This window comes from Chamaea fasciata, unplaced genomic scaffold (assembly GCF_029207755.1).
Source record: "Chamaea fasciata isolate MVZ Bird 193981 ecotype frontalis unplaced genomic scaffold, bChaFas1.0.hap1 SCAF_1, whole genome shotgun sequence".
Taxonomy (NCBI): domain Eukaryota; kingdom Metazoa; phylum Chordata; class Aves; order Passeriformes; family Sylviidae; genus Chamaea; species Chamaea fasciata.
This window is the reverse complement of record NW_027094086.1, coordinates 130895909-130914546: the sequence shown is the minus strand read 5'-3', so window position 1 is coordinate 130914546 and position 18638 is coordinate 130895909. Positions and strand designations below refer to the sequence as shown.

Here is an 18638-nt window from a genome sequence, read left to right as displayed (position 1 = left end):
TTGAAGCAGAAAAGACAATTTTGTTATTCAGGCAAGATTTACCCCTGCTAAAGCCATGCCATCTGTTGCCAGTCACCACCCCATTTATGTGCCTGGAAATGTGCTCCAAGAGGATTCGCACCACGATTTTTCCAAAGATCTAAGTGAGGGTGATTAGTTTGTAGTTCCTTAATTGTCCTTTTGACCTTTTTCTGAAGAAGGGTACAACGATCTTTGGTCATCAGGGATCTTTTGCGGTCTCCATTTCTAAGGGATTTTCACTCCAAAGCTACTTCAGGAACATGTCAGTACCTAGCTGTCAAATTTGCAAGCCTGAATTCAGGCTGTCTGGAAATGCTTGAAGGAGAAAAAAAACATCCTTTCACTATTTCTTCTAGAAGTTAAAATATTTTTAGTTTCTCTTAGGTGTGGTTCTTTTTCCCCTGATGCTCTGCTCCCTATAGAAAATAAAGTTTACATTTATTGTGGTGTTTTCAAGTACAGTGAAGGTATTTCCACATTTGTAACACAGTTGATAATCTGCTTATGCATCTAACCACATTATTACCTCAAACTTCAGAAATTGTTTTGCAGCTTACCTCAGTGTTTTTTCTATAGCCAGAGTTTGTCAGAGGTGCTGTGGTTGCCATGAACTGTTTAGATGAGGATGCCATGTGCTAGTGCAGGATCACAGTACTAAGGAAAATTGTGGGGTTCGATGTTTGACAGTATTCCCCGTTCTTGTCCTTGTAGGGGAGGTTGGCTAAGCTTCTGGGAAAAATGGTGCTGCCTTTATTTTTGGTGCAGAGAAGCTGTTACGTAAATGCCTAATATCAAAGGTGTATGTGCCTTTGAAAATAATTGTGTGTGCTGGATTTTTTCCTTGCTGTCTGATCTCTCTAGCATCACCTGGATCTTCAGCTCCAGTAGCTGGTGTTCTGACAGAGATTATTGCAAAGTATGAATCAGAGCCCTTAATGTTTTGTTTGTCTAAAAGAGCAACCTAGATAACATCTGTGCCTGCCCAGCTGTTTTCTTGACTCCAAGCATTACTCATTTGGCTGAACACTTGCTTCACTGACCCTGTTGCTCTTAGTAGACTCTGGGGCAGAATTCTGGAATGCCTGAGCAAATATTTTTGGAGATCTTAATCTCTGTTTTGACTCATATGAGCAGTGGCCTTCAGGTATTCCACAAAAGGCTCTTTGAGTATTGCACAGAAACTGAAAGGTTGGTATTTTAGGTTGGGTCTGTGCAAGACACATAGATTTATCATTACACAAACCATTCGCATCTCTGCTTTGCCTGGGAAGGGTAACTGTCACCATTTGCCTGTGCCGGCTGCGCTGATGATACAGGTGAGCCTCATGGTGGTGGGACAGAGGAGCAGCCTTGATCGAGGAGGTGTGGGCTGCCTCCATGCATGCTGCTCCCCCAGCCCACCCTTGTGCTTCCTGCTCAGAACCACCTGTTCGTGCCTCTGATGTGGAGCACTAATAGTTGTGTACCTGTGGAATGAAATGAAAATAAGAAACCTAGGATGTCTTTCTGTTATAAGTAGCTGAGAATACATTGTGCTATTTCAGATTTATTAGCATGTAAAGTGGTGTGGTGGGACTTCAACAATAGTGTGGTCACTATTCTGAGAAGCAGATGTGTAACCATAAATGGTAATTGCAAGTGCAGGCTGTTAAATATGTAGCCTTATCTTTATGTAGCCCTATTTTGTGGTGTGTACACATACTGCATCCTTCCCTCTATGTGCAATACCGGGATGTGAGGAGGGCCTTATAAACAGATAGTAAGCAAATAATACATTATATTCATAACTTCTTTTCCTGTACTTACTTAGAGAGTAAGCAAATTATTGTAGGCCGTTCACTGATGTTGATTTCCACTGGGATAAATGATGTATTATGGGAGTGCAACTGGAAATTAGATGATTAAGTAAGCTTTAGATTGGCCTCTCTTAAAATAGTGCCTGCTGTGTGATTGATGCAAAAATGAAAGTTGTTTCATAATAATATATCATACAAAAACTATTTCAAGAAAGGTCAGTAGAGCAAATTGGGGAAATTTAGAAGAAAAGTATCTTTTTTACCTATTGCATAAAAATCTTTTAGGTTGTATATTTAAACAAATATTTTGCCTTGTGGGTGTTATATATTTGCCACAATTTATTTTGCAAATTGCTGACTTCTTTAAAGGCTATGTGTCAGTAAAAAGGATATTTTTCTTCTTCAGGTCTCTGTTATAGGATAGAAACTATAAAAGTATTTAGAATGCCTTTTGTTGAAGTGTTTGCAGTGTGTCATACTCAGCTTTTAACTACCAGGAAATGGTTTAAAGTGTTAATTTTGATGTGTGAATGTGGAAAACCTCTGGGCCTTTTATTTGAGCAGTTTCTTTGCTGCTTGTGTTTTGTGGCCACAGTGACTTTCTGGCTTGTTTTCATGCAGATTAAAACCTCTTTGGCATCCACAGCAAGGCCCTTCTGCTTGCTGAATCCACTTAAAACAAATTTTTTAAAGCTTCAGAATATAGTATATCAAATTGCTCACTGAGGAATGACTCTTAAATATATTAATGAAGAAAAGAAGCTTAATGTTCATTGTTTTGCCTTTCTCTTACTCAGAAAAATAATGGAAAAGCAGGTGTCCACATTTTCTGACCTAAAGGTGAAATTTCCTTACCTGATAGGGTTCGGTGGCAGCTAAAGTTTTCTTCCCAACAGTCTGCATGCCTTAAACTCAGACTGCCTTTTGTCTAATGGCTGATAATGTCACCTTCATGGGAGTTAGGCTGTTTTGAAGTCTTTAAAGTCTTGTAGATAAAGAGGGCTCATACATATGGTGCTGAGCTTTGATTTCTCTGATACAACACTGCAGCATCTTTCTTCTAGTGAAACAAGGAAATTGGCATTGGGTTTGTTTTAGGATAAAGCCTTTTTATTCCTGCTTTACTTTAAACCTCAAAGTCTTAGCTTCAGAGGTCTACAGAACCTGATTGCATCCATCTATCAGTCCTCTCCTTGCCAAAAGTGTTGCCTTCCTTTTTAAAATTTATTTATTTTTTAAAATTATTTTTGGCATTTTTACCTTCACACTGCTTTTGTCCCTTCAGCGTTCCTTTACTGTACATCTGCTAAGATTGCTTCAACCCTTTTTAATGTATCCTGGTTATTTTGTCAGTTTTACTGCTGTCCATTTCCCCGTGTTACAGACTAGTGCAGGCTGCTCTTGTCACATCTTAGTCCATTTAAATAAATAAGTGTTCCCGGTTTGTTATGGTTTTCCTGTGGCATGCTCTATCAAATGGCAGGTCTCAATAACATGCTTTTGAGCAGGAGACTAGATAAGTGACTTGAATCAGTGGTTTGGAAGGTATCAGGTCTTTGAAAAATTCCTGTCTGCTGCGTGCGCAGGAGTAGCCTGGTCCCCTGGGACAGAGCCATTTGAGTGGGTAAAATGCAGGCAGAGGGTTCTGGCTGCGCCAGCTGTGCGGTGGGGAAGCATCTGGAGCGCTGCCGAAGAGCACTTGGCAGCTCTGAGCAGGGACAGAGGGGCTTCACTGTCAGATGGGAGTGTAAACACTTGTCTAGCTGCAGTGGTTAGAGGAAGTATTTCTATACTGCCATTATTAACTGATTATGAAAAGTGGAGCTAATGTTTTAATGGTAAGCTCTGATATGACAAATAGACTAATGGAGGATGTAGTTTATTCTGCAGTGAAATTAGTGGAGCAGGAGAAGGTTTTCTCTGTATTTTTAGTGGCATCAAAGCATGCCATGGAAAAGTATTTTTATGTATGTTCTTATACAACTAAACTGATTTAGCATTATGGAAATAGATAGGATGGTAGAAAAGCATTTTAAAGAAAAATTATTGAAAAAAAAGGTCTAAATTTTACATTTTTTAAATGTTATGACAATCTTTAAAGCACTATTCAGAATAGTTTTGACTGGGGGAAAAAAAAGTTGGAAGTTGAATTTGGTGGGGTAAAAAATACTCTTATACTGAAGTTTCAAGCCAGACTGCTAAACTCTTGAATGTTGAATCAGTTTTTGACAGTAATAGTTATTTCTGCAGAATTGAAATTTTCAACAGGTTTTTTTTTTTTTTAATTCTGTAACTAGTTCATTCAGAAACTGGAAGCTAGCTGGTAGCTGAAAATCAGGATGCTTTGTTCTCATCTTCAGTGTATCTGCAAATATGAGCCTGGAGCAATGACATGAACCAGTTCTTCAATTACCAAAAAATAACAATGAAGAGCTTTTCTGATTTCTAATAGCTGCAGACAATAATGTACATGTTAAAAGATGAAATTTACTTTTGTGGTTTTTCCTGTCCACTATTTAAAATGGTTTTATTTACTCAAACATCTTAAATCATAGTATCAATCCATCTGAGTTCCAGTTTCCTTCTACATGCTGCTTAAGACAAATGATATGGAAATAATTTCTATTTATTAGACCTCAGTTGCTCAGTTTTTAATAGTAAAACATAAATTGAAAATATGAATACGTAATTGCTGAAGCTCATCATTGTGTATTTCTTGCTTTAAAGACATTGTGAACTTAATACAATACTTCCAGTTAGTCAAAACCTGCTGTTTTATTACCAACTGATACTATATCCATTTAAGGACAATTCTTTGATACAAACTTACTAGAAGTTCCAAAATAAGTTTTTTCTGCTTGATTAAAATGGGTGATTATGGTTCATTTTCCATGGAAATAAGAAGGACAAATTTCTGTATCTGCCAGTGGCTTTTATTCTTGAAGGTGAAAATTCCTACATAGAGATTGTGGCCTCAAATCTTAAATCTAACAATGTTCTGTAAATAAAGGTGTATTTGAGGACTCTCAGCTCATCAAAGAATCCAACAGCTGATGGGTCTGAGAACAGGCCACCAAATTTGCATTTGGAGGTAATTTTCTTTTTATAGCACAAAGTAAAGAAAACAGTTTTAATTATATTCATTCAGTGCTGCCATTTCTCAACAAAATCATGTACTTATTGCAAAATGTTATCCCATGATAACCTTTTTTGCTTCTTATGTAACCTTGTCTGATCTATGTTTCTGTTTGTGTGAAAACAAGAAACCCTACATGAATATGAGCAATTTAAAAAAGAAAACAACCTTCTCCTCCCTAAGAACTGAGTCTACCACCCAGGTTATATAAAATGTACACTGATAAGTAAAGTCATGACTTTTACACTTGTGAGGGAGGTGAAACAAAGCCTGGAGTCATGTGCATTGACTTTCCTATTTGTCTTCTGAAACCTCATTACACTTTGCAAATTTATTGCCTGTATTAATGCTGATCTACTAATGCTAATTCTTGGGAGCTCAATGCAATGCATTTCTGCTGATTTCTGACTGTCATTAGTAACCATGAAAATATTACTTCTATCCGGATTTGTCAGCGCCTTTCTTTGGAGCCTTTTTCCTGCAGTTGCTACTCATGAAAGCTAAGCTAAATTTTTTGTGACTTAAAGTCAGGCAATGTTCATGTTCTACTGAAAATTTCAGGAGAAAGGGCAGTGTTAGTTCTCAGAGCAGATAGAGAAAGGTTTTTTCATAACATGCTTAACATGAAATATGATTGAGGAATTAAGGTTGAAATGATTTAAATTTGACTGATGCATGTAGGTTTCAAATACTTAAGCTTAGGAGGCCATATTTTAGCCTACTTTAAAACTGCTTCAGAAACATTTTGGTATCACGTGCAAAATGTGCTCAAGTACTTTCGGAGCAGTGAGTGGTTGGGTCAGTGAGCACAGGTGACACTGAGTGGTGTGGAACCAGGGTAGTGTGAGCCTCTGAGCTGCCTGGTGGGTGGTGGTCTACAAATGTCAGTATCTCTGAGTCTGTATGTGTGTCTGAGTCTGTAAGTGTGTCCAGTTAAGGATGCACTTGAGTAGGGATACAGGAAGGTCATTGTCTGAATTGAATTTAAGAAGTTACTTTCTATGTTTTTGTTCTGTATCAGAACTATGGAATTTTTCTAGTACAAATTTCTAAAAAATCCACTATATGAAATGTGTTTTAAAAATGCCTACAAGGACCCAGACATAATGGAGATGAAGCACTGCTGACTGACCTTGCACTATGTGCAATGTCCACGCATTTCCATAATGGCACTACTTTTCCCATTAAGGTGAGTGAATTATAGCACGTTTTGTTTGAAGTGTTTGCACTAGTTATAGCATGAGTGAATGCTATGGCTTTTAAAATATTGCTAGTGTTCTGTCGTCATGGCTGCTTTGCAATCAGTTGCAGCTCAGTGCTTACTAAGAAACATAATTTCTTTTTTAGAGGGAATGTTATGATAGAAGCATATCTTAATAGATTGCAGTGAGTGAAGGCAATGTTTTCGGAAGGGAGATATGAAGGGAGGTAGTAAAGATGACATGTTTATGGTATAGTGCACAATGCCTCAGATCTAATTTTATTTCATGTCTTTAATACTAATTGTTGGTTCTGGTGTTAAGCCAAAGTAATAGTTTAATAGCAAACCTTAAAACCCTAAGGTTGTTCAGCTGTGTGGAAGACATTAAGGAGACATCGAAGGAAATCTTCTCATTGGAATTTGACAGCCTGATAGCAATATCAAATTTGTATAAAAGGCCAGGATTAAATGAATGCATTAGATTTCACAGTACTTTTAAACTCAGAACCAACCTGTATTCAAATATTGTTTCTTCTGGGAGAGAAAGTGCTCTGATGCTTTTAGCAAGTTATGAAACATCTGAGCCTTAATTGTCCATCTGACAGAAAAGAAAATTAGTATTTTTCTCAGTGGATTTTGAAGATAGATTTCTTAGCACATCTTGAAGATATTTAGATGTTAGGGTATTAGGGAGGATGGCCTTGAAAATACAAAGATGAAGTCAGACAAAAGCTATTCAGTATTGCTTGCATTCCTTTGCTCCCATAGCACAAAGAAGTTTTATCCTTTCTAATGTGTTTTTTGGATTTGTGTGGTTTTTTTAGCCTTTTGGTCAAAAACAATGAAATGAACCTTTTCCAAGACTAAAGTTTGGCACCTTCCTGTGAACGAGCACTTCATTTCTGAAGCTTTAACTATAAAAGCCTTCATGAGACAGTCTAAGGAAAAGCCCTTTATCTAATAGTTTGTTCTGCTCTAAAGACACTTTTCTGTAAAACCACATATTGCACAGCAAATTAACAGGTAACTGTGCACCACCCTACCTTTTCCCTAGCTGTAATTGTTTACTTTAAGAACAAGAGGAGTAGTCATAATTCTTTATCATATTAATATGTTAATTGGACTTATACCAAACTTACATTAACATCTGGGTTAGTTCAGAAAGGATTTACATGAATTAAAGTATGCCAGTTATATGCAATGTGTGATTCAGGGAATGCATGTAGCAGTTCAGATATAAATTCTTATGTGTTTGTTTTGAGGTTTTTTGTTTGTTTTTTGAGGGTTGGATTTACTTTGTGGTGGTCTTTTTTTTCATACTGTGTGTGTATTAATGGTTCTGTTTCATGCATCATCATGGACTGGCTTTTGCTAAAGGAAGACTCGGGTTTGTGGGTTTTTAATTTTGTGTTTATATAATAAAGTGGGTTTTTTTATTTTGTCTGGTTTTTACTTGCATTTTTAGAGATTTCCTGTTAGGTGTTTTGTTCTAGTACTAATATACAGGCTTCCTAGTGCATTGTATGGAAATAGGTTCATACCTTTAACTGGCATTCATTTTTAATACTTTAACTTCAGATTTTGGTTAAAGAACATCTGTTTGATAAGGGCAGGCTCAATGTTGTTTATATTACCTGGGTTTGAAATGAAAAGCAGCAATTAAAAAATGTAAATTAATATTTCTCGAAAGTGACCTCAGGGATGCACTTGATCTGTGTTGTTTCCTACTGTTTATGCCATATTATGCAGTTTAATATTCTATGATAGCCTGCCCCCTGCCCTCTCAGAAGTTGAGCTTTAGGGGAATGCAATTGACAGAGTCAGAAGAGAGGCTAAAGTATTAATTTAGCACAAGAAAATCCCAAGTCCAAACCCCTTGAAGTTTGAGATCGTATAAAACAACATACTAACTTGGAAACTTGTATTTCTCAGGCTGGTACATGCTCTCATGTACCAACCTCCCCCTGTCTTGTGAAAGTGCATTTATTACTTCTTCATCTCCATTGAAATGGCTTGGGAAATGGCAGTGCTCTGGCCTGGCATGATGCTTGGAAAGATGTGACTGCAAAGACAATTTCATTTCTTTAGTGATAAGACATCTGCTACTAGCAGGGAAGAACAAGGATAAGAAAAGAACAAACTATTCCAGTACGGGATAAGAATTTATTTCAGATCTCTGTAAATACTACTGGTAGCCTTTTCTGGTAATCATATTAATAAGCAGTCCTCAGTGAGCCAATATTATTAAGCCATACTTTTTAAAGATAGATTTGAATTGCTTGACCCCTAATTGCCAGCTGTTTTTTAAAAATACATGGCCAATAAGAAGGCCTATCAAAAAACGGAGTCATTTTAGTTTCAGTGCTTGCTTGATGCAGAAATACCCCAGCCTAAAAATGAGTATAAACTTTTGAGGATGAGATGGAGGGTACCCTTTATTCTTTACGCTGAAAAAAATTCCAAATTATTCTGCTTGCTTTCTCTCCATGTTCATGAAAGCGTACAGGTGCATCCCATAGTCCAAGTTGAGGCAGACAGAACTATTCTCCTGTCTTGACAGCACATGCATTTTGCAAGCATCACTGTTTGCAGAATCAGTTTGTCCATGCCAATTTTCAGGGAAGTTGAGGAGTAGGAATGATTGGTAATTTTAGAAATTACACATCCTCATTTTCTCAAACACCTAGAGTGTGGGAAGGACTAGACTTTATTCCCAAGATTTTTCTTCTGCTTTTGTCATTTTACCCAGCTTTTCCTGAAATTGGGATGCTGAAAAATACTCTTAATTAATGTATATTAGAGACCTATAATTTCAGTTAAAGCATAACTGAAATTTTCTAGGGTATCCTATTGTAAAAGCACACTGCAATTCCTTAAAGGACCTGTGCTAACCTGCTTGTGCATGTGCTAAAGCACAAAAAGGAACTTCAATCTGTGAAGGGACAGTCAGACTTCTCCTGGACATATCCCCTCAGGTTTCAGGTGATAACCTGAGGTGCCTGAAGACTGTGAGGGCGAGGATGCTGTTTTCCCCCTGATTATATTCAGTGTTTTTAATATATGAAACATAGAATATGAAATATCCTCCAAGAAAGAGGAGCCTAATAAGGAACTTGGATTCAGGAAGATATTGGAAAAGCACATTGTTGTGTATGGGTTTGTATGGAGGGTAAAAGCGTAAGAGTGGGTGTGGAAGGCTAGGAGCAAGGGCAGCATCAGAAGCAGGTTTTAGGGAGATGGGCAAGAGTCTAGGACTGTGGAAGAAGATGATCTCAAATATTTGGAGGTCCTTCAGGGAATTCAGATCTCTCTGTGGGGTCCTCAGTCTTCCTGTTCTGTTTCAGCAAATAGGTATGAAACTCACTGTTATGCAGAACTTACACGCAGCTGATTTTGGGATGGAAGCTGTTACTGCTGTTGCTGTTTAAACTTAAGATCACAGAAGCCTGTGATCTAGTCCACCTGTTAACAATATAGCAGAGAGAGATCTATATCATCAGGTGTTTTAGAGGAAGAAATAATGTTACATACAATAGATCTGAACCACAATGCCCGGTTAAAGTTTATCTTTAGCTTTAAAGACTGTTTCTTGCATTAATTTTAATGGAGTTTCAGTGTTGCCATTCCGGACAAATTAATTGCAAGTCTTACAAACTTTGTTCTTGTTCTAAAATGTTTAGAATTTGTCGTTTATGTGACAATCTTCTTAGCATTTCATAAGTAACTGAGAGATAAATCAATGTATGTACTGAAGGCCTACATAAAATTTAGTCAGGGGTGTTAAACATATCATGTAAACTACTATACAAGTTTTTACTTTTAGTTTGACCAAGTAGGGCGACAAGACCTGAGGGGCCTCAACACATGAATTAGTGCTGTGCTGCTGGTACTAACCTTCAGAGAAATTGGGAACGGTGGTGTCCCCCTTCCCAGACCTGTGAAAACTGTGATAAAACCAATTAGCCATCTGTGTGTATGTATTGTAATTGGTGGTTTGTGCTGTCATGGGTGGTTAAAGAGCAACCAGCCCTTTGTATGTTTATCTCTCAACATACTGGTTGCATAGAGGTTAATGAGACTCCCCAGGAATATAAACACCCCTGGTATAAGTGCAGAGTATGAGATGTGTGTTTTTATTGCAACATTTCAAATAGAAACTGTTTATTTTGGAAGTGTCAGATCTGTGTTTGGCATATGAAATTCAAAAGCAGCCGTAAGACATTTTAAAGCAATCTTTTTTGGGTTTTTTATACCACTGTGGCTTCAGTGGAATCTGAGTTTGAATTCTTCTTGTCTGAATTTTTATTGCCATAGTAATTCTTTCTACTAGTACTGCCTTTTTACATTTAAAATTATTTCTGCAACCTTTTCTGGGACAGACATATATCCTATTAGACATATAAGCCCTCAATGTTATAAGTTCTAAAATCATTTCAGGATTTTTTTCAGCCATTTTTGTAAGATTTTGTCAGATAGCACCCATAATTTTATGCTGAAGTAACTTATGCAAAAAGGCTCTCCCACTTCTGTTGGGAATCATACCTCAAAAGAGGTGTTCTGCAGCATTTACATTTCTGAAGCCTTCAAACCTTTCCTCAGTTAAACTTTAAGTTGCAGTTTGTCCTTGAAATACTCTAGGGGAATAATAATTTATATATTATGATGCTTCTCCTGTTTCAGACTTCTTTTTCCACTTACGATTCATAATTAAATGCTCTGTGGTTTTTTATGGTAAAACTTTTGTTTTGCTCCTGATGCTGTAAGGGGTTTTGTGAACAAAAAAAATTGCTTCTCTGTCTATTAAGAGTCTAGTAGACTGAAGACCTATTTTAATGACTAAGCTGCTAGGGCAATGCTAATTTTATTTTTCAGTATCAATTAAGAAGACATCTTACTTGGAAGAACAAGAGAATAATCAAGCATTGGTGACTCTCCTTCTTACAAGGAATTTCTAAGAAAGTGTTTTCATTACTACGTAGTTTAGTCCAATAATCATTTGGCTCATGTTGTCTCATTTTTTGAGAATTTATTGTTTTTTCTAGAAAGAAAAGGTAAGAGTACATTATTATAATTTTAACTGCGTTAGATAGTCATGGGACATCGTAGATTGTGAGAGTGATTGCTTTAAGGGGATTTGACTTATTTATGGTACAGTAAGAGTAATTTTCATAGTAATCTTCTGCTAAATCAATCACAAATTAAATATACCAGGTTTGGTTTTTTCCTCCCAGAAGATTTTGCAAGTGGGTTTAGTGCATCCATGGATGGAAGAGAGAGCTGGTGGGCGCCATAGGGAGGCCTTTGAAAGGTCGTGATTATCAGTGCAAGAGACTGGAAGAAAGCAAACATCATCCAGACCTTTGGAAGGGGCTGCAAGGGGGCTGCAGGGAAATACCAGCCAGTCAGCCCTACCTCAATCCCTGGAAAGGTGATGAGTCTCTCAGTTTGGATTTGGAGCCATCTCTATCCAAATTTCTCTCACTGTTTGGAAGCACACCCCTCCCACACCTCAATACTACAGAGAGCTCTCATGCAAAACTAGATTAAGTGTTTCGTAGAGTTTTTGGTTTGAAACATTGCACTGTAAATCCTGTAGCCGTGATTTAGAGTGGAAGAACATGTCCATTCACAGCCTTCAAGCTGTCAGTTTTATGGAATCCTTCCCCTTGTTTGTCATAGACCTTAATTTTTTATCTTTCCTTATGTAATAGGATTCTTCAACTTGATACAAGAGAGATAGATAGAAGCTAGATAAATTAATCAATATATTTTTTCCATGTCATTTAACCAAAAGTGAATTTGAATTTGTTAGACTGGAACAGCGTATTTTCTTTAAAAATTCCTTTCAAGAAATTAATGAAAATCTGAAACAAGGAGAGGAAAATTCTTTTCCTGCTCTGAAATCAGTATTTTGCTCCTTTTAAAATTATTAAAACCTTGGAGGCTTCTTGAATTTTTTTATAGGCCACATATTTGCTCTTGAATAAATCTCTTGATGTCTAAATCCATCCCAGCCCTCTGTAGCCACTGTGCTCCATCACATGAAAATCCATGTTCTTCTACTTAATAAGATCATAGGACAATAGGGAGTCTATTTTGGAACATACTGTAATGGGGTTCAGCTCTAGAGGTATGGAAAGAGATGGTCTGGGGAGGGAAAAAGCCGCTTAGGTGAAATACTCTGTGAGGATGGGTGCTCTGTGAACATTTAATCTGCAGCAGCTGTGCCACCACTAACTGTATTTTGTAGAAGTATTTTTAATGGTATGTGGAAGAGGATTTTTTTCTCTTGTCCTTTCTGAAGTTTTTTATCTTCAGCAGCTCACTCCTGAGATGCTTTCTATTTCTCACCTAAGAAGTCCTGGGAAAATAGATAAGCTGCTCAACATGCATTAAAGCTTTATCAGCTCCTGGACTGAAGTGCCCTTCAGTGAGAATGCCCAGGTGAATGCAACCCTCTTGTCTGAATTACTGAGATAAAAGAGGACAAGAAAAGCAGTCTGCGAGGGGCTAGCGACCCAGACAGTAAAGGGTTTTATAGGTCAAAACCAACCCTTTGTATTTAACCAAAGAACAGATGAATATTAGTGCAATACCTGCACTTCTGGTGCTTATTTCCTGTGAGTACTTGACTCGGCATTGCAACACTTTGAGATTTGACGTGCCTTTTTGCTGATCATCATTCTATGCCAATTTAATTAGTAAAGAACAAAAGTATGGGTGACTGCAGTGAAACCCTTGTCCATTAGGTAGTGCAGCCCTCTACACAAATAGAACTGGAAGGAGAGGAGATGATTCTCACAGCTGCTCCTTGTATTTTATCATGAGAACCAAAAATATTCTTAAATCAGGGATTACTTGAGTGTTTCTATTTAGTTTGTCAACCACTTTTTTAATCTCATGTCATGCCCCCATCTAACCCATTGTTTTGCTATCATCAGATTTTCCTGTCATTGTGATTTGTGTGATGGTTATACCTCTGTCACATGCTGTGTATGCTGTGCAGAACTGGTAAAATACTCACTTTTGAGACTTAGAGGGGAATAGCAACTAAACTTCCAGGTAGGAGAGAAAGACATGGAAGAGGGATGAAAAATTGATGTACTAAAAAAGTTACTTAGTTGAAATGCCAAAAGTTGCTCAGGGAACTGGGCAATGATCAATATTTTGCAGTATAGATTATTTGGATGATAAAATGATAATGGTATTTCATGCTGATATGTATAAACCAATGCATATGAAGAAATTAACTGCAGCTATGCATGTGTAATGGTGAGCCTAAACAAATTGCATTATTCTGGATAAGAATTGTGGTATCATGGGATGACAGTGTGAAGATGGCAATTAGGTGTTAAGCAGTTCTCTGAGAAACAGGTAAACCTTCAGAAACAAATAAGAAAAGAAAGAACAAAATCATAGCTGTCACGAAGTTATTGCAGGAATACTGTTTTTATAAATATATTAAATATTAAGCCTCATAAAAGAGAAATGAGACAGTCCATGTCCTTCCTGTGCTGAGACCCCAGAGCTGGGTGCTGTGTTCCAAGTGGGGTCTCTCTCACCAGAGCAGATCAAAGGGGCAAAACCTCCCTGCCCTGCTGCCCACGCTGCTTTTGATGCAGCCCAGGACACTTTTGGCTTTCTGGGCTGTGAGTGCCCGTGGCCAGGTCATGTCCAGCCTCTCACCTACCAGCACCTCCAGTTCCTTCTGGGCAGGGCTGCTCCACATCCCTTCATCCCCCAGCCTGTGTGGATACTGGGGGTTACCCCAGCCCAGGTGCAGCACCTTGTACTTGGTCTTGTTAAACTGCATGAAATTCCCATGGGCCACTTCTCAAGCTTATCCAGGTCCCTCTGGATGGCATCCTGTCCTTCAGGCGTGTCACCTGCACCACTCAGCTTGGAGTCATCAGCAAATTTGCTGAGGGTGCACTTGATCCCTTCATCTATGTCATTAGTGAGGATATTAAATAACACTGGTCCCAAAATGGACTCACACCCAAAGCCTTTCATGTGAGTATCTCAAAGTGAAAATGAAGGGAGGCTAAACTCCAGTGCTTTCAAAGAAGATGAGAATTTTGGTGCATGACATATTTAACTTAAGAAAGAGATGAAGGTGAACTCATAGTTTTGTGTTCAGTTTTAATTCATTACTAAAAAGCTTTTTTCTCCTACCTAGAATACTGTGGGTGACTTTGAAATAGGAAATCACTGAGCTTTGTCCCTCTATGAGATCAGCTGTAGCAATATATGTAACTCAAAAATGAAACATTTACAGGGATTCGTCCCTGGGAATTATACTGGAAGATATTAAAATGTATTGTTAATTCTTTATAATTGTCTCTGAAGAACATCTTTGTAAGCTCTGTCTCTAGTATTCATCATTCAAATGTGTGTCAAGAAATATTACTATCCTTTACTGGGTTTTTTTGTGGTTTTTTTTTTTAGTTTGGTTTTTTTTTTAAAATATATTGTTTTTTGAATTGCAAACATGAGTACTGTCAGCTCTCTGGGTGTCCTGGCTTACTCTGTGGGGTGTAACCAAACTATGTATTCTACTCCCATCTACATTATTCCTGATGAACTGGTGGGTCGTTTTCAACAATTGCCCAGTGCACACCCACCCCTCATGCTCCAAGCTGAGTATTTGATATGGGAAAGAGGCAAATCCTTGGCAGCAAGGTAGTGTTTCTTTGTCTCACAAATTGACTCAGCCCTGATAATTACACCCAGCCTAAGGGGGGCCTTTCTGCCAGTGGGCCATAATGGCTCAACAGCCCCACTGGGCAGCTGTAACAACATAGGCCATCAAGGACTCCTCAGAATATCCTGTGATTTACAGGATTACATAATTCCACTGTGAAATTCCCTGCTCTGGGGGAGGTGCTGGGTATTCCTGCCTGAATCTGATCATATATAAACTGGGCACTTTAGGGCCTTGGGACACCATTGCCACAAGAAGAAGCTAATCTCGGGCATGCCCACACCCCTGGGCTACCTGCAAGGCTGGGCTGCAGAGTCACAGGTTTCACCACCCACTCTGACATCAGCCCTGCTTGTGGTGCCAATGACCCCGTGGATGACCATCATGCCCCACTGGAGAAGAGAACTGTGGGGGACCAGATGGTGCAGAACCAGACAGCAGATGATGAAGATGAGAACTTGAATGACAGCAATTATGATGATTCCAATGGCTACACTGGGAGCCTTTTCTCAAGTGGTCCCTATGAAAAAGGTGATGAGGAAACATGCTATTTATGTGGTTTTGGATAAGAGGATGGATGAAGGCAGAAAAGAGAGAAGAGAACAACAAGAAAAAGAGGAAATAGGAAAATACCATATGGATCATATGGATCAACCTAAAATTCAGCAGCAGTTCTTAGACTTGAAACAGAAGTTAGTGGAGGTTACTGAGGAGGAGTGGCTGAGTATTCTGGAGGTTGGCGATTCCAAGAACAAGCATCAGAGGAATCTTTGGTACGAGAAGCTGACTCCTGTCCCTGACAGCTTCTTTGCGAAGTATTTACACCAGACACAGTTTGGTGGATTGAATACTCCATATCCAGAGGGAATGAATATGCCATACCCAGGAGGAATGACACCAGGTTGATGACACTTGGGACAGGTGAATTGGATATGAGGAAGATTGGCCAAGCCAGGAGCACCTTGATGGAAATGAGGCTAAGCCAGGTGTCAGACTCTCTGAGTGGCCAGACTGTAGTGGACCCAAAAGGATATTTGACAGACTTGAATTCCATGATTCCCACCCATGGAGGAGATATTGATGATAACACAAAAGCCTGTTTATTCCTGAAATCTGTTGAAGAAACTAATCCTCATCATCTACCAGCCTGGATAGCATCAGCCCAACTGGAGGAGGTCACTGGCAAACTCCAGGTGGCTTGAAACCACATCATGAAAGGAACAGAGATGTGCTCTAGGAGTGAAGATGTTTTGGTTGGAAGCTGCTCAGCTTCAGCCTGGAGATACAGCCAAGGGTGTTGTGGCCCAGGCTGTCCAGCCCCTTCCACAATCTTTCTGGATTTATATCAGAGCAGCAGAGTTGGAGATGGATATCTGTGCCAAGAAATGTGTCTTTAGGAAAGCCCTTGAGCGTGTTCCAAACTTGGTGCATTTGTGGAAAGCAGCTGTGGAGCTGGAGGAACCTGAGGATGCCAGGGTGATGCTGAGCCAGGCTGTGGAGTCCTGTCCAACCAGTGCTGAACCATGGCTGATGCTGGCAGGTCTGGAGACATGTAAGAATGCTCATAAAGTCCTTAACAAAACCCGGGGGAATATCCTGATGGATTGCCACTTCTGGACTACTGCTGCCAAACTGCAGGAAGCCTGTGGAAACACACAGATGGTGAAGCAAATCACTGACAGAGCCATCACATCTCAGGCCTAACAGTGTGGAACTCAACAGGGAGCACCAGATAGAAGATGCCGAGCAATGTGATAAAGCTGGAAGTGTGGCCATATGCCAGGCAATCATGAGAGCTGTGTTTGGAATGGGGATTGAAGAAGATCAAAAACAACCTGAATGGCAGATGCAGACAGTTGTGTTGCTTATAGTGCTCTAGAGTGTGCACGAGCCATTTATGCCTATTCTTTGCAAATTTCCCCAAGCAAGAAGAATATGTGGCTGCAAGGAGCCTTCTTTGAGAAGAATCATGAGAATCCTTGGAGGCTCTTTTGCAGAGAGCTGTTGCTTACTGTCCCAAAGCAGAGGTGCTGTAGCTCGCGCGAGCTGAATCTAAATGGCTGGCAGTAGATGTTCCAGCAGCCAGAAGCATCTTGGCTCTGACTGTCCAGGCCAACCCCAGCAGTGAGGACATCTGGCTGGCTGCCATGAAGCTTGAGTCAGAGAACAAGGAATATGAAAGAGCAAGGAGGCATGGGCTCGCAGCAGTGCCCCCACAGCAAGGGTCTCCATGAAATCTGTGAAGTTGGAGTGGGTGCTTGGGAACATTGCTGCAGCCCAGGAGCTCTGTGAGGAAGCCTTGAAGCACTATGAGGACATCCCCAAACTCTGGATTATGAAAGGACAAATTGAGGAGCAAAAAGACCTGGCAGAGAAAGCACAGGAGGCTTTGCAATGCAAACTGTATATGGAATCAGTCTCTAAACCCACAAAATCTCTTTTCTGTCTTAAAAGTTGCAAAACTAATTTGCATATGTTTCATTGTATTTTGTTTCAGACAGTGACTCTTTAAGTGTAGTTCCACCATACCAGATAGTGCATCTGGTGTAGTGCAAATATTGGTATTGCAAATCAAGTTTAACAGGATATTGTGCTTGGAATAACTTGTCATGCATTCCATTGTGCAATATTACCACTGCTTCATTTGCCATCTTAAATTAAAAAAAAAATTTCTTTGCATTCAATACATTTGTATCAGTGCTGGATTTTTTTATTAAGGTCATGTCTTCTTGTACTTTATGTATTCTAACTCAAACTAAACTCGAACTTCTCAATTTAAGGAAGAGGGTCATATTTTATGGTCACCTGTGATGCAACGATCTGAACTGGGCTTGGACAGGTGTTCCATCCAACACTCAGTTTCTGAACACAAATTCTTAAGTGTCTTCTTAAATAATTTCTTCATGAAATATTATCAGTGGCTTGTGAAGTAGTTGGCTAGATGTCTAAATGACTCTCACAAGTGAGTAAATTTTCAAAAGTGTTCATTTTTTTCTTTGTCTATTGAGCCTGCAGTTGTCAAAGTGGAAGGGTTTGTGTTGAGAAGCAGTGACTCCTTAGCCATGCATTTTCTTCTATGAGGAGAAAATGAGCTCATATGGATGTATGAAACTTTTACTGATTACTGCATTTGGTTATTACTTCTTGGAGAGGAGGGAAGTGTTGGCTGCCTTTCTCCCTTGCTCCCTGTCTCTCTTCCTCTCAGATGACTCAGTGTAGACTAATGGAAAGGGGACATTACTTACAAATTCTTTTTATTACTGTGTAACTACTGGCATTTTTTTACTATACCATATCAATAGATTATGGTTTGCATTTTTAGTTAATTGACCATCAGAGCTGTGACATGTAATTTCTCTGTTTTAAGTGTAGCAATTTGCTATTATCTTGAAAAGATCCGAAGATACCTCTTTATAGGTGAAGAGCTGCTCCCAAGTGCCACATAGCATTTTGCAGTCTGCCCTGGGATGAAAGTGTTGGCAGGACTTAAAGTACTGATAATGTGAAACTTGTACTTGCAGCGGGCTTCCATGGAGAGTTTTAAAATGTAAATTGAACTCCATATTTATTTGACCTTTTTTTAAAGTTATTGCATTGAAACTTTTTTTAGATTAGTTACCCTCCCACCCCCTTGGAAAAAACCCTGTCCCATGCTATAGGGGTTTTTGTGTGTTCCACCAACTCCATTCTTAATTCTAGATAGCCTTTGTCTTCCAGCCAGATTCCTCAATCCTCTCTGTGGTACCACGGGCAGCAGCAGAGCAGATATTTGTGCTCTAG

The 18638-nt window shown here is 39.1% G+C and overlaps 1 protein-coding gene and 1 pseudogene across 2 annotated transcripts in view; both read left to right on the top strand.

Moving 5' to 3' along the window:
- Positions 1-18638, top strand: part of CDK14 (cyclin dependent kinase 14) — a 338037-nt gene that overhangs the window by 45533 nt on the left and 273866 nt on the right. The window lies entirely within an intron of this gene.
- LOC136300577 (pre-mRNA-processing factor 6 pseudogene) lies at positions 15132-17370 on the top strand (annotated as a pseudogene).